Source organism: Hemitrygon akajei, chromosome 1, assembly GCF_048418815.1.
Source record: "Hemitrygon akajei chromosome 1, sHemAka1.3, whole genome shotgun sequence".
Lineage (NCBI taxonomy): Eukaryota > Metazoa > Chordata > Chondrichthyes > Myliobatiformes > Dasyatidae > Hemitrygon > Hemitrygon akajei.
In genome coordinates, this window is record NC_133124.1 from 16,931,487 (window position 1) to 16,944,723 (window position 13,237).

The following is a 13,237-nucleotide window of genomic DNA, read 5'->3' on the forward strand; positions in this document are numbered from 1 at the left end:
TTTATTTTGTTTGGTTGGAAATGTTAGAAGGTTCAGGAACGTGCGTAGAGAAAACTGTATCTGATGGAGGCATGCACTTCAGCCACGAAGAGAATGGTGGCACCTGGTGGTAAAATCCAGAGCAATAGCTGGAAGTGGAATGACTAAGTGAAAGGCTTGCTCCCTTTCGCATCCGAAGTTTTCATTAGTGTTGACAAGGCAGAAACACTAATTGCATTTGCGATTTGCCAGCACTATCACTGCCTTGAATGATCATATGTTTTCAATATCAGCTGTCTTCAAAGACTTTAACAAGATTTGACAACACTTGGCTCAGTGATGTTACATTGCTATTAGATCCAAGCAATGCAAAGCAGATTGCAGCTCCCTGTGTGCTATTCATTTTGGCTCCTGAATTTGTTTATGGAATCAGCTTGTCTATTTTGAAATAAGATAATAAACTGCAGCTGAAGCATAGTGACCTTGCATTTCTTCTCTATTATGCAATGGCCGCTTTGAACTTTGTGAAGTGGAGGAAGCCACCAAATTTGTTTTGTCTAAATATTGAAGGAATTAGCGATCATGTTATTTGCCCTGAATCTTACTGGTTTAGTTCTAGGGGCCCAGTTGACAAGTCTGAGCAGAGTAGATGTGTCACATAATGCAGCAGGGAACTCTGAACAAGTTGAAAAGGCAAAATGTCGCACCATATGATGTCACATCAGTGAAACTCGGCCCTCTGTGATGTGCCCAAGCCCCCACAAACTGAACGTACAATGCAGTGTCTACATTTTTCATGTTACAGGTGACTAACATTGCCTTATATGGGTGGTACTGTAGCAGAGCAGTACTCCAGTGTTTGGTAGTCCTTGTTTGTGTGTAGTTTTTCATTGATTCTAATGTATTTCTTTGTTTTACTGTGAATGCCTGCAAGAAAAATAATTTTTAGGTAGCATATGGTGATATATACATACTTTGATAATGATTTTCCTTTGAACTCTGAACTTCTGAACTTGTAGTGCCAGCGATCTCCGGACTGGGGTTCAATACTATAGCTGCCTGTATGGAGTTTGTACGACCTCCCCATGACCTTGTGGGTTTCCTCCGGCAGATCTGCTTTCTTCCCACATTCCAAAGATGCATGGTTAGTGATTTGCAGGAATGCTTTTTTGGCACCAGAAGCATGGCGACACTTACAGACTGCTCAGCACAATCCTTGCTGATTGTATTTGACGCAAAATGACGCATTGCACTGTACATTTTGATGTACATGTGACAAATGAAGCTAATCTTTATGTAAATTGGAAGCACTCATAGATTCTCTGCCTTCGCTCTCACACATACAATGGAGTAATATACTTGGCACAGGATGGACATCAATACAACACGCATTTCAATTTAACCTTTCTTGTTCTCCGAGCATGATTTACTTTAAGCAGGAGCACAATTATGTTAGCAAGATGCGCAGTGAGGCAATGCCTCATGTGATGATTAATAAAGAGAAAAGTTAGTAGATAATCAGGAAGATGTATCATTGAAATGTTGAGAACAGAAATTCCCTTGAGTTTGCATCCCCTTTTCATTTAAAAATCAGTGGATAGAGCCCAGTCCATCACTGGGAAAGCCATCCAAATCATTGAGCACATCGACAAGGAGCACTGCCACAAGGAATTAGCACCCGGCATCCAAGAACTCAGCACGTCAGGCAGCACCTATGGAGAAAAACAAACAATTGACGTTTATATCATTGTCTGGGAAATGATGGTTTAGACTTTGACACAACGTGCACGAAACAGCGCACACTAACGCCTTCACCGTTCGGAGACTTTAACAAGGCCAGTCTTAAAAAAATCACTAAGCAATTACCATCAACAGATCACTTGCAATATCAGAGGAAACAACACACTGCACCATTGTCACACCACCATCAAGAATGCCTACCGTGCTATTCCACACCCTCACTTCGGGGGTCTGATCACCTAGCTATACTTCTACACCCTGAGAATAGGCAGAGACTGAAGACTGCACCAGCAATGAGGACCAAGAAGGTTTGGACAATGGAAGCTCAGGGCTGTTTTGAATCGGTGGACTGGACTGTATTCAGGATTCATCTTTGGGTCTGGGTGAGTATGCTGCAGTTGTTACTGACTTCATTAAAGCCTGTGTGGATGAGTGTGTGCCTACAAAGACTTACTGTATATTCCCAAACCAAAAGTCGTGGATGAACCAGGAGGTACGCCATCTGCTGAAGGCTAGATCTGTGGCATTCAAGTCTGGCGATCTAGAACTGTACCAGAAAACCAGGTATGATTTGCAAAGGGCTATTTCAAGGGTGAAGAGACAATTTCGAAGGAGGTTGGAGGCGACATCTGTTGCACGACAACTCTGGCAGGGACTGAAAGACATTACTTCCTATAAAGTAATGACAAAGTAAGACTGAAAGACATTACTTCCTACATAATATGGTGGAATTCTTCATTAAGATGGAGAGCGACATAGTTAATTCAGAAACAAAGGTTCTGAACTTAAAGAAGAGTATGAGACGTGAATTAGCTAAGATAGACTGGCAAATGATACTTAAAGGGTTGACGGTGGATATGCAATGGCAAGCATTTAAAGATCGCATGGATGAACTACAATTGTTCATCCCAGTTTGGCAAAAGAATAAACCAGGGAAGGTAGTGCACCTGTGGCTGACAAGGGAAATTAGGGATAGTATCAAGTCCAAAGAAGAAACATAAAAATTAGTAAAAAAAAAAGTGGCACACCTGAGGACTGGGAGAAATTCAGAGACCAGCAGAGGAGGACAAAGGGCTTAATTAGGAAAGGGGAAAAAGATTATGAGAGAAAGCTGGCAGGGAACATACAAACTGACTGTAAAAGCTTTTATAGATATGTGAAAAGAAAAAGATTGGTCAAGACAAATGTAGGTCCTTTACAGTCAGAAACAGGTGAATTGATCATAGGGAACAAAGACATGGCAGACCAATTGAATAACTACTTTGGTTCTGTCTTCACTAAGGAGGACATAAATAATCTTCCGGAAATAGTAAGGGACCAAGGGTCTAGTGAGATGGAGGAACTGAGGGAAATACATGTTAGTAGGGAAGTGGTGTTAGGTAAATTGAAGAGATTAAAGGCAGATAAATCCCCAGGGCCAGATGGTCTGCATCCCAGAGTGCTTAAGGAAGTAGCCAAGAAATAGTGGATGCACTAGTGATAATTTTTCAAAACTCCTTAGATTCTGGATTAGTTCCTGAGGATTGGAGGGTGGCTAATGTAACCCCACTTTTTAAAAAAGGAGGGAGGGAGAAACCGGGGAATTATAGACCGGTTAGTCTGAGATCGGTGGTGGGGAAAATGCTAGAGTCGGTTATCAAAGATGTGATAACAGCACATTTGGAAAGAGGTGAAATCATCGGACAAAGTCAGCATGGATTTGTGAAAGGAAAATCATGTCTGACGAATCTTATAGAATTTTTTGAAGGTGTAACTAGTAGAGTGGATAGGGGAGAGCCAGTGGATGTGGTATATTTAGATTTTCAAAAGGCTTTTGACAAGGTCCCACACAGGAGATTAGTGTGCAAACTTAAAGCACACGGTATTGGGGGTATGGTATTGATGTGGATAGAGAATTGGTTGGCAGACAGGAAGCAAAGAGTGGGAGTAAACGGGACCTTTTCAGAATGGCAGGCAGTGACTAGTGGGGTACCGCAAGGCTCAGTGCTGGGACCCCAGATGTTTACAATATATATTAATGATTTAGACGAGGGAATTAAATGCAGCATCTCCAAGTTTGCGGATGACAGGAAGCTGGGCAGTGGTGTTAGCTGTGAGGAGGATGCTAAGTGGATGCAGGGTGACTTGGATAGGTTAGGTGAGTGGGCAAATTCATGGCAGATGCAATTTAATGTGGATAAATGTGAGGTTATCCACTTTGGTTGCAAGAACAGGAAAACAGATTATTATCTGAACGGTGGCCGATTAGGAAAAGGGGAGGTGCAACGAGACCTGGGTGTCATTGTACACCAGTCATTGAAGGTGGGCATGCAGGTACAGCAGGCGGTGAAAAAAGCAAATGGTATGTTGGCATTCATAGCAAGAGGATTTGAGTACAGGAGCAGGGAGGTTCTACTGCAGTTGTACAAGGTGAGACCACACCTAGAATATTGTACGCAGTTTTGGTCCCCTAATCTGAGGAAAGACATTCTTGCCATAGAGGGAGTACAAAGAAGGTTTACTAGATTGATTCCTGGGATGGCAGGACTTCCATATGAAGAAAGACTGGATTGACTAGGCTTATACTCGCTGGAATTTAGAAGATTGAGGGGGGATCTTATTGAAACGTATAAAATTCTAAAAGGATTGGACAGGCTAGATGCAGGAAGATTGTTTCCGATGTTGGGGAAGTCCAGAATGAGGGGTCACAGTTTAAGGATAAAGAGGAAGCCTTTTAGGACCGAGATGAGGAAAAACTTCTTCACACAGAGAGTGGTGAATCTGTGGAATTCTCTGCCACAGGAAACAGTTGAGACCGGTTCATTGGCTATATTTAAAAGGAAGTTATATATGGCCCTTGTGGCTAAAGGGATCAGGGGGTATGGAGAGAAAGCAGGTACAGGGTTCTGGGTTGGATGATCAGCCATGATCATACTGAATAGTGGTGCAGGTTCGAAGGGCCAAATGGCCTACTCCTGCACCTATTTTCTATGTTTCTATGTTTCTATCATTGAAGTGTTTTCACAACCTATGGACTCACTTTCAAAGACTCTTCATCTTGTGGTTTTGATTTTATTTATTTGTTTGTTTGTTTGTTTGTTTGTTTGTTTATTATTTCTTTCTTTTATGTCTTTGCACAGTTTGTTGTCTTTTGCACACTGGTTGAATGCCGAAGTCTTTCATTAATTCTATTACAGTTATTATTTTATTATGCATTTACTGAGTATGTCTGTAAGATAATGAACCCCAGGATACTATATGGTGACATATATGTACTACGACAATAAAAATACTTTGAAATCTGAAATTTGAACATTGAATAAATTAATACAATCATATATTAAAAGAGTTATTTAGCCATTCAATAAATGAGATAGTAATTCAGTTTTGGAATGTGCATTATTTGTGTAGAAATATTCCATGCAAATGGATAAAGATAACAATTTAACTAAAGAACCTTGTATTTTCAGTTGAGGAGTATAATTGGCAACTACAGCGAAAAATATTTCTAGAGATCTTTAAATGTTTGAGGTCGATGTTAACACAACAGCTACCTAAATTTATAAGCTGGAGTAATTAAAATGGTTTTGAAGTATGCCCACGTGTTTGAAATTAAAACTATATGAACAACAAGAGTCAAAATTAAATTAGTCATAATTAAGTAACAATTAATCATGCTGATAGTAATTATCAGCTAAATGTAACAAGAAATTACAATCTGCAATGTATTTCACATTTCAACATATTGAAATACATCAGTTAGTTGCAATCAGTAATATATACCAATAAAATCTGTTGGATTTAATGCACGTTAATTCTTCATTAATAATTTTGGATGCATGTCAACAAATGGTATGAAATTCCTGTAAAGAGTTTAATGCTGCTGGGATTGATAGAACAGTGTGTAAAAGCAGATCCTGTGAAATAAAACAAGGTTAAATATTGAGCACAAGAGATTCTACAGGTGCTGGAGATCTTGAGCAACACATACTTTTAAAAGCAAAGGCAAGTAAAACAAAATTATTAAGGGAGGGAAGAGTTGAAATATGATGGTAAGCTAGCCAACAACATCAAAGATGATACCATTTTTTTTTTCAGATATATAGAGCAAACACGAGGCGAGAGTGGATATTGGACCACTGGAAAAAGAGGCTGAAGAGGAAGTAATGAGGGACAAGGAAATGGTAACGAACTGGATAAGTATTTTGCATCAGTCTTCACTGTGGAAGACACTAGTAGCATCCCAGAAGTTCAAGAGCATCAAGGGGCAGAAGTAAGTATAGTTGGTATTACTAGGGAGTAGGATCTTGGGAAATTGAAAGGTAGATAAGATGGACCAGACAGTATGCAACTCAGGGCTCTGAAAGAGATTGTAAAGGCATTAGTAATGATCCTTCAAGAAACAATAGATTCCTGCATGCTTTCAGAGGACTGAAAAATTGCAAATGTCACTCCACTCTTCAAGAAGGGAGGGAGGCAGAATTTGTTGCCACAGGCGACCATGGAGGCCAAGTCATTGGGTATACTTAAGGCAGAGGCTGACAAATTCTTGATTGGTCTGGGCATGAAGGAATACAAGGAGAAGGCAAGAGATTTGGGCTGAGAGTGAAAATGGATCAGTTATGTTAAAATGGCAGAGCAGACTAAATGGCTAAATGGCCTAATTCTGCTCCTATGTCTTATGGTCTTATGGTCCAAGAAAGGATAAGCCAGTTAGCCTGACCTCTGTGGTTGAGAAGATGTTGGAGTCAGTTGTTAAGGATGAGTTCTTAGGGTACTTAGAGGCACATGATAAAATAAGCCACCGTCAGCATGGATTCCCTAAGGGAAAATCTTGCCTGACAAAGCTGTTGGAATAGTTTCAAGAAATAACAAGCAGGATAGACAAAGGAGAATCAATAGATGTTGTGGTTGTGTACTTGGACTTTCAGAAGGGTTCTGACAAGGTGACACACATGAGGCTGATTAACAAGATAAGAGCTCATGGTGTTACAGGAATGATTTTAGTATGGATAGAGAATTGGCTGATTGGTAGGAGGCAGACAGTGGGAATAAAGAGAGCCTTTTCTGATTGACTGCTGTTGACTAGTGCTGTACCCCAGGGTCTGGTGCTGGGACCACTTTATTTTATTTTATATTGTAGCGTTCTGTGGCAGTGGGGGGTATGGTTGACAATCCGCCCCAACATTCCTAATGACCTGTGCTATTTATTGTACTCATTTTAAAATGCTTTCATGGGATTATGGTGGGATGTTCAAGTTCATTTATTGTTACATTTTAGCTTGGCTTATTCAGTTATTTGCTTGTGTGTTTGTGGGTCACCCTGACTGTAACCGGGGTGTGTAATGATCATCTCCTCCATCTGTATATGACTGGATGGGCTCTCTCCCCAGGTCATTGTCTTGGGACTGGTTTTGTGCTTGTCACAGTAAAACTGACAGTTAATATAAAAGAGTTTTTCTCGACTGTCATCACAGACCAAGCGCTCGCCACAATATTTCAGTGAATTAGATGGCCAAATTGATGACGTTGCGGCCACGTTTGCAGACGATACAAAGAAAGATGGAGGGGCACATGAGGTTGAGGAGGCAGGGAGGCTGCAGAAGTACTTAGACAGATGAGCAGAATGAATAAAGAAGGGGCAGCTGGAATACAGTGTCGGGAAGTGAATGGTCATGCACTTCGGCCGATGGGATAAAAACACAGACTGTTCTCTAAAAATGGCAAGAGCATTCAAAAATCTGGTGTGCAAAGGGACCTGAGCATCCTTGTGCAGGATTTCCTAAAAGTTAATTTGTAGGTTGAGTCGGTGTTGAGGAAGGCAAATGCGATGATAGCATTCACTTCAAGATGAGTAGAAGGATGTAATGGTGAGGTTTTACAAGGCACTGGTGAGTATTGTGAGTAATCTGGGTCCCTTATTTAAGAAAGGATGTTCCGATGTTGGAGAGGTGTTAGAGGAGGTTCATGAGAATGATTCCAGGAATGAAAGGCTTATGGTATGAGAAGTGATTGATGGCTCTAGGCTTCTTCTCGCTGGAATTTAGAATAAAGAGGGGGACTCTCTTTAAATATTATTGAATGTTGAAAGGCCTAGATAGACTGGATATGGAGAGTACGTTCCTATGGTGGGGGAGACTGGGACCAGATGGTGCAACCTCAGACGTACATTTGGAATGGAGAGGAGAAGGAATTTCAATCTGTGGGGCTTATTGACTGTGAAGGCCAGGTCATTCGGTGCATTTAAGGTAGGGTTTGATAGGTTCTTGATTAGTTAGGCATGAACGTTTACGGGGAGAAGGCAGGAGAATGTATTTGAGAGGGAAATGGATCAACCATGATGAAATGATGGAGCAGACTCAATGGACTGAACAGCTAAATTCTGCTTCTGTTTTTTATGGTCATAGAAAATGCTGGAGTCCTGCACTATCTTGAATTGAGTAGAACACAATCTGAACTACTTTAAGTATTCGGAGATACATAGGAAGTCTAAACCAGAAAACATTTATGAGGGTGTTGCCTGAGTTCTAGGGGAATAATGGATGGCCTGGGTCTTTATTCCTTGGAATATAGGAGAATGAGTGGCAATCTTATAGAAACTTTAAAATTATGAGAGGCATAAATAAGGTGGATGTTATCAGTCTTTTTCTGAGTTTAGGGGAGTTCAGAACTAAGGGAAACAGACTTAAAGTGTGAGGTGAAATGTTTGAAAGGGACCTGAGGGACATCTTCACAAGTGTTCACTATAAAAACCTTATTAATAACACTTTATTAATAATAAAGACAAGACTAGGTGAACAGAGGCAGAGGAGGGAGTGAAGAAAATCCTGATGTCTGATGGATTTAAGTGCCAGGCCGAATTGGAATGGTTGGAAATGAGCTGAATCGTGGCGGTGGATCCAAGAAACAACCCAATATTTAGATGATTTAAGCACTGGGCAAGAATGAAAAGGTTAGCCTGCCAGGATCGGAGGCAAGGGACGGGCCGGTTCTGCCTGATTCTGCTCGTTGCTCTGCGACATTCACTCAGCTCTGTGATGAACTGAGGCTGTGGCCTGCTCCAGGTGCAGCGATAGCTGGCTTTGCGTCTTTTGTAAAGCTTCAGTTCTGAGTGCTATCTGCTTACTTTCATTGCTTGCACGAGCTTTTTTTTTCTCTCTCAGTGCTTTGGGTGTTTTTTAATGGGTTACTTTGGGGTTTCTTTGTTTAGTGGGTGCCTGTAAGGAGATGGATTTCAAGGTTGTACAATGTATACATTGATACTATATTTAATAATAAATATACTTTGAAGTTTGAGTATATGGAACAAGCTGCCAGTAATTAAAGGAGGTAAAATAGTTTCATTCACAAAGCATTTAACTTAGGTACATGAAGGGATGGGGATAAGAGGGAACTGGGCCAAACACAAGGAATTGACCCTAGCTGGGTGGGCACTGTGGTCAGCATGGACTCACTGGGCCAAAGGGTCTGCATTGTTCTATGACTCTGTGACACTGTACGTTGTGGTGGCAGGAGAATAGGTATTCCATAGGTTCATTATCATCATTGTCATGTTGGCGCGTGATCAAGTGGTTAAGGCGTTCATTTAGTGATCTGAAGGTCGCTACTTCGAGCCTTGGCTGAGGCTGCGTTTGTGTCCTTGAGCAAGGCACTTAACCACACATTGCTCTGCGACGACATCGGTGCCAAGCTGTATGGGTCCTAATGCCCTTCCCTTTGGACAACATCGGTGGCGTGGAGAGGGGAGACTTGCAGCTTGGGCAACTGCTGGTCTTCCATAAAAAAAACCTTGCCCCGGCTTGCGCCCTGGAAACTTTCCAAGGTGCAAATCCATGGTCTATTGAGACTAATAGAGGCCTACTACTACCATCATTGTATGCCATGTCGTATGAAGTGAGTGTACATGGACTCATGACCATGATTGTTCTTGGCAAATGTTTCTACAGAAGTGGCTTGCCATTACCTTCTGGGCAGTGTCTTTCCAAGATGGGTGACCCCAGTCATTATCAATACTCCTTGGAGATTGTCTGCCTGGTATCAGTGGTTGCATAAGCGGGACGTGATATGCACCAGCTGCTCATATGACCATGCATGCAATACTATTAATTCAGTCATTTATAGCATATAGATTTTTTTATTGAATAGTAATCCGTTCCATGTCGGTTTATAATGAACAATATGAAAAAATAGAGGAACACACAAAGTGTCAAGAAATGTTCTGTGGCTGTGGTGTTTATTTAGCACCTGCTTAAAGCTATTCCTCGAGCAATAATGATCAAAAGAACACTGGCTCAGTTATGTTTTCAATGACATTTCAACACATTTGTTTGCAAAGATTTTTTTTCCTTTCACATCTCTGCTTTCCTTAAGCCGAGTCATTTTAATTCCAGAATTGTCATTTTAATTGGCTTGGGTATTTCATGATTCCGGATACCATCTTAACAAACATAAAAACACAAAAGTGGGAAGCAATGTAGGACATGGGATAGTGCAGCGTGATGCTGCGTAAATGAAATCACTGGAGAAAATTACTGGTAGATACGAAGCAGCTCCTTAATTTGACAAAACAAGATTCAGCAGGCATCATATGGAGATGCTTTCAGTGGAAAGGTCTGCTGGCCCAACATGGCTTGATACCTTATGTGCCAAACATCTAAGGACAACTTCATGCATTGAGAATGAAATTGCATTGAACTTTGAAAGTCCATACAACCTTCGCACCTCCTGATTGACAGCCACATCTCAAACATCCAAATTAATTTTAATCAGCATTGTCTGGAGTGGGATTCACTGCTTTTAGGAGCCCATTATTCAGAGCTTCACTCCAAATTAAATCCACAATACTTTTTCAGATGTGAAGACTGATAGCCCAAGTCAATTGCTAAATAATATGTCTTAAACCCAAAAATCACTCTAACAGAGTGCTCTACAAGCTCTTTGGCCCACAATATTGTGCTGACCTTTTAACCTACCCTAAGATTAATCTAATCCTTTTGTCCTACATAGCCCTCCATATTCCTTTTATCCATGGGCCTATCCAAGAGTCTCTTAAATATCCCTAATGTATCTGACTCTACCAACACCTCTGACAGGGCATTCTACACAAAACTCTGTGTAAAAAAAACTACCTCTGTCAGTCCCCCTACACTTCCCTACAAGTAGATCATTCTGCCTTTTGAATCTTTTCCATAATTCAAAATTACATGACCATAAGATATAGGAGCAGAAGTAGGCCATTCAGCCCAATGATTCTCTCCACCATTCAATCATGGGCTGATCCAATTCTTCCAGTCATCCCCACTCCTCTGCTTTCTCCCCATACCCTTTGATGCCCTGGCTAATCAACAACCTATCTATCGTTGCTTTAAATGCACCCAATGACTTGGCCTCCACAGCCACTTGTGACAACGAATTCCACAGATTTACCACCCTCTGACTAAAGTAATTTCTCAGCATCTCTGTTCTAAAAGGACATCTTTCAATCCTGAAGTCATGCCCTCTGGTCCTACATTCCCATACCATGGAAAATAACTTTGCATATCTAATCTGTTTGGGCCTTTTAACATTTGGAATGTTTCTATGAGATCCCCCCTCCCCATTCTCCTGAGCTCCAGGAAATACAGCCCAAGAGCTGCCAGACATTCTTCATACAGTAACTGTTTCATTCCTGGAATCATTTCCGTGAATCTTCTCTGAACTCTCTCCGATGTTAGTATATACTTTATAAAATAAGAAGCCCAAAACTGCACAGAATACTCCAAGTGGGGTCTCATGGGTACCTTATTGAGCCTCAACATCACATCCCTGCTCTTATATTCTATACTTCTAGAAGTGAATGCCAACATTGCGTTCACATTCTTCACCGCTGACTCATTCCGGAGGTTAACCTTTAGGGTATCCTGCACAAAGACACCCAAGTCCCTTTGCATCTCTGCATTTGGAATTCTCTCCCCATCTAAGTATTGTCTGCCTGTTTATTTCTTCCACCAAAGTGCATGACCATACACTTTCCAACATTGTATTTCATTCGCCACTTTTTTGCCCATTCCCCTAAACTTGCTGCAGGCTCTCTGTTTCCTCAACACTATCTGTTCCTCCATCTACTTTTGTATCATTGGTAAATTTAGTCACAATCCACTAATCCCATAGTCTAAGTTATTGACACACATCGTAAAAAGCAGCAGTCCCAATACTGGCCCCTGTTGAACTCCATTGGTAACTGGCAGCAAATCAGAATAGGAATCCTTTAGTCCCACACTCTGTTTTCTGCCGATCAGTCAATGCTCCACCCATGCTAGTGACTTCCCTGTAATTCCATGGGCTCTTATCTTGCATAGCAGCCTCATGTGTGGCACTTTGTCAAAGGCCTTCTGAAAAACCAAGCACACCACATCTACTACATTTCCTTTGTCTACCCTGCTTGTAATTACCTCAAAAAATTGCAGCAGATTAGTCAGGCAGGGCTTTCCTTTCAGGAAGCCATGTTGACTTTGGGCTGTCTTGTCATGTACCTCCGGGTACTCCATAATCTCATCCCTAACAATCAATTCCAACAACTTCCCAACCACTGATACCAGGCTAACAGATCTATAGTTTTCTTTCTGCTGCCTCCCACCCTTCTTAAATTGCGGAGTAACATTGCAATTTTTCAGTCATCCGGTACAACGCCAGAATCTATTGATTCTTGAAAGATCATTGTTAATGCCTCCACAGTCTCGCCGGCTACTTCCTTTAGGACCCGAGGGTGCATTCCATCAGGTCTAGGAGATTTCTCTACTCTCAGACCATTAAGCTTCCTGAGCACCTTCTCAGTCTTAATTTTCACAGCACATACTTCATTTTCCTGACACTCTTGAATGTCCAGTACTCTGCAGATGTCTTCCACTGTGAAGACTGATGCAAAATACGCTTTCAGTTCCTCTGCCATCTCTGCGTCTCTCATTACAATATCTCCAGCATTATTTTCTATTGGTCCTATATCTACCCTCAACTCTCTTTTAACCTTTATATACTTAGAAAAGCTTTTAGTATCGTCTTTGATATTGGTCGCCAGCTTCCTTTCATAATTCATCTTTTTCTTCCTAATGATCTTCTTAGTTTCCTTCTGCAAGTTTTTAAAAGCTTCCCAATCCTCTATCTTCCCTCTAGCTTTGGTTTCCTTGTATGCCCTCTCTTTTGCTTTTATTTAGGTTCTGACTTCACTCATCAGCCTCAGTAGTTTCCTTCTTCCATTTGAAAATTTCTTCTTATTTGGAATATATCTACCTTGCACTTCCCTCATTTTTCACAGAAATTCCAGTCATTGCTGCTCTGCTGTCCTTCCTGCTAGTTTCCCTTTCCAGTCAACCTTGGCCAGTTCCCCTTTCATGTCATTGTAATTTCACTTATTCCACTGAAAACCGATACATTGGAATTTAGTTTCTCCTTCTCAAATTTCAAAGTGAACTCGGTCATATTGTGATCACTGTTCCCTAAGCTCTCTTATCATCTCCAGATCATTGCACAGCACGCAGTCCAGCACAGTCGATCCCCTAGCGGG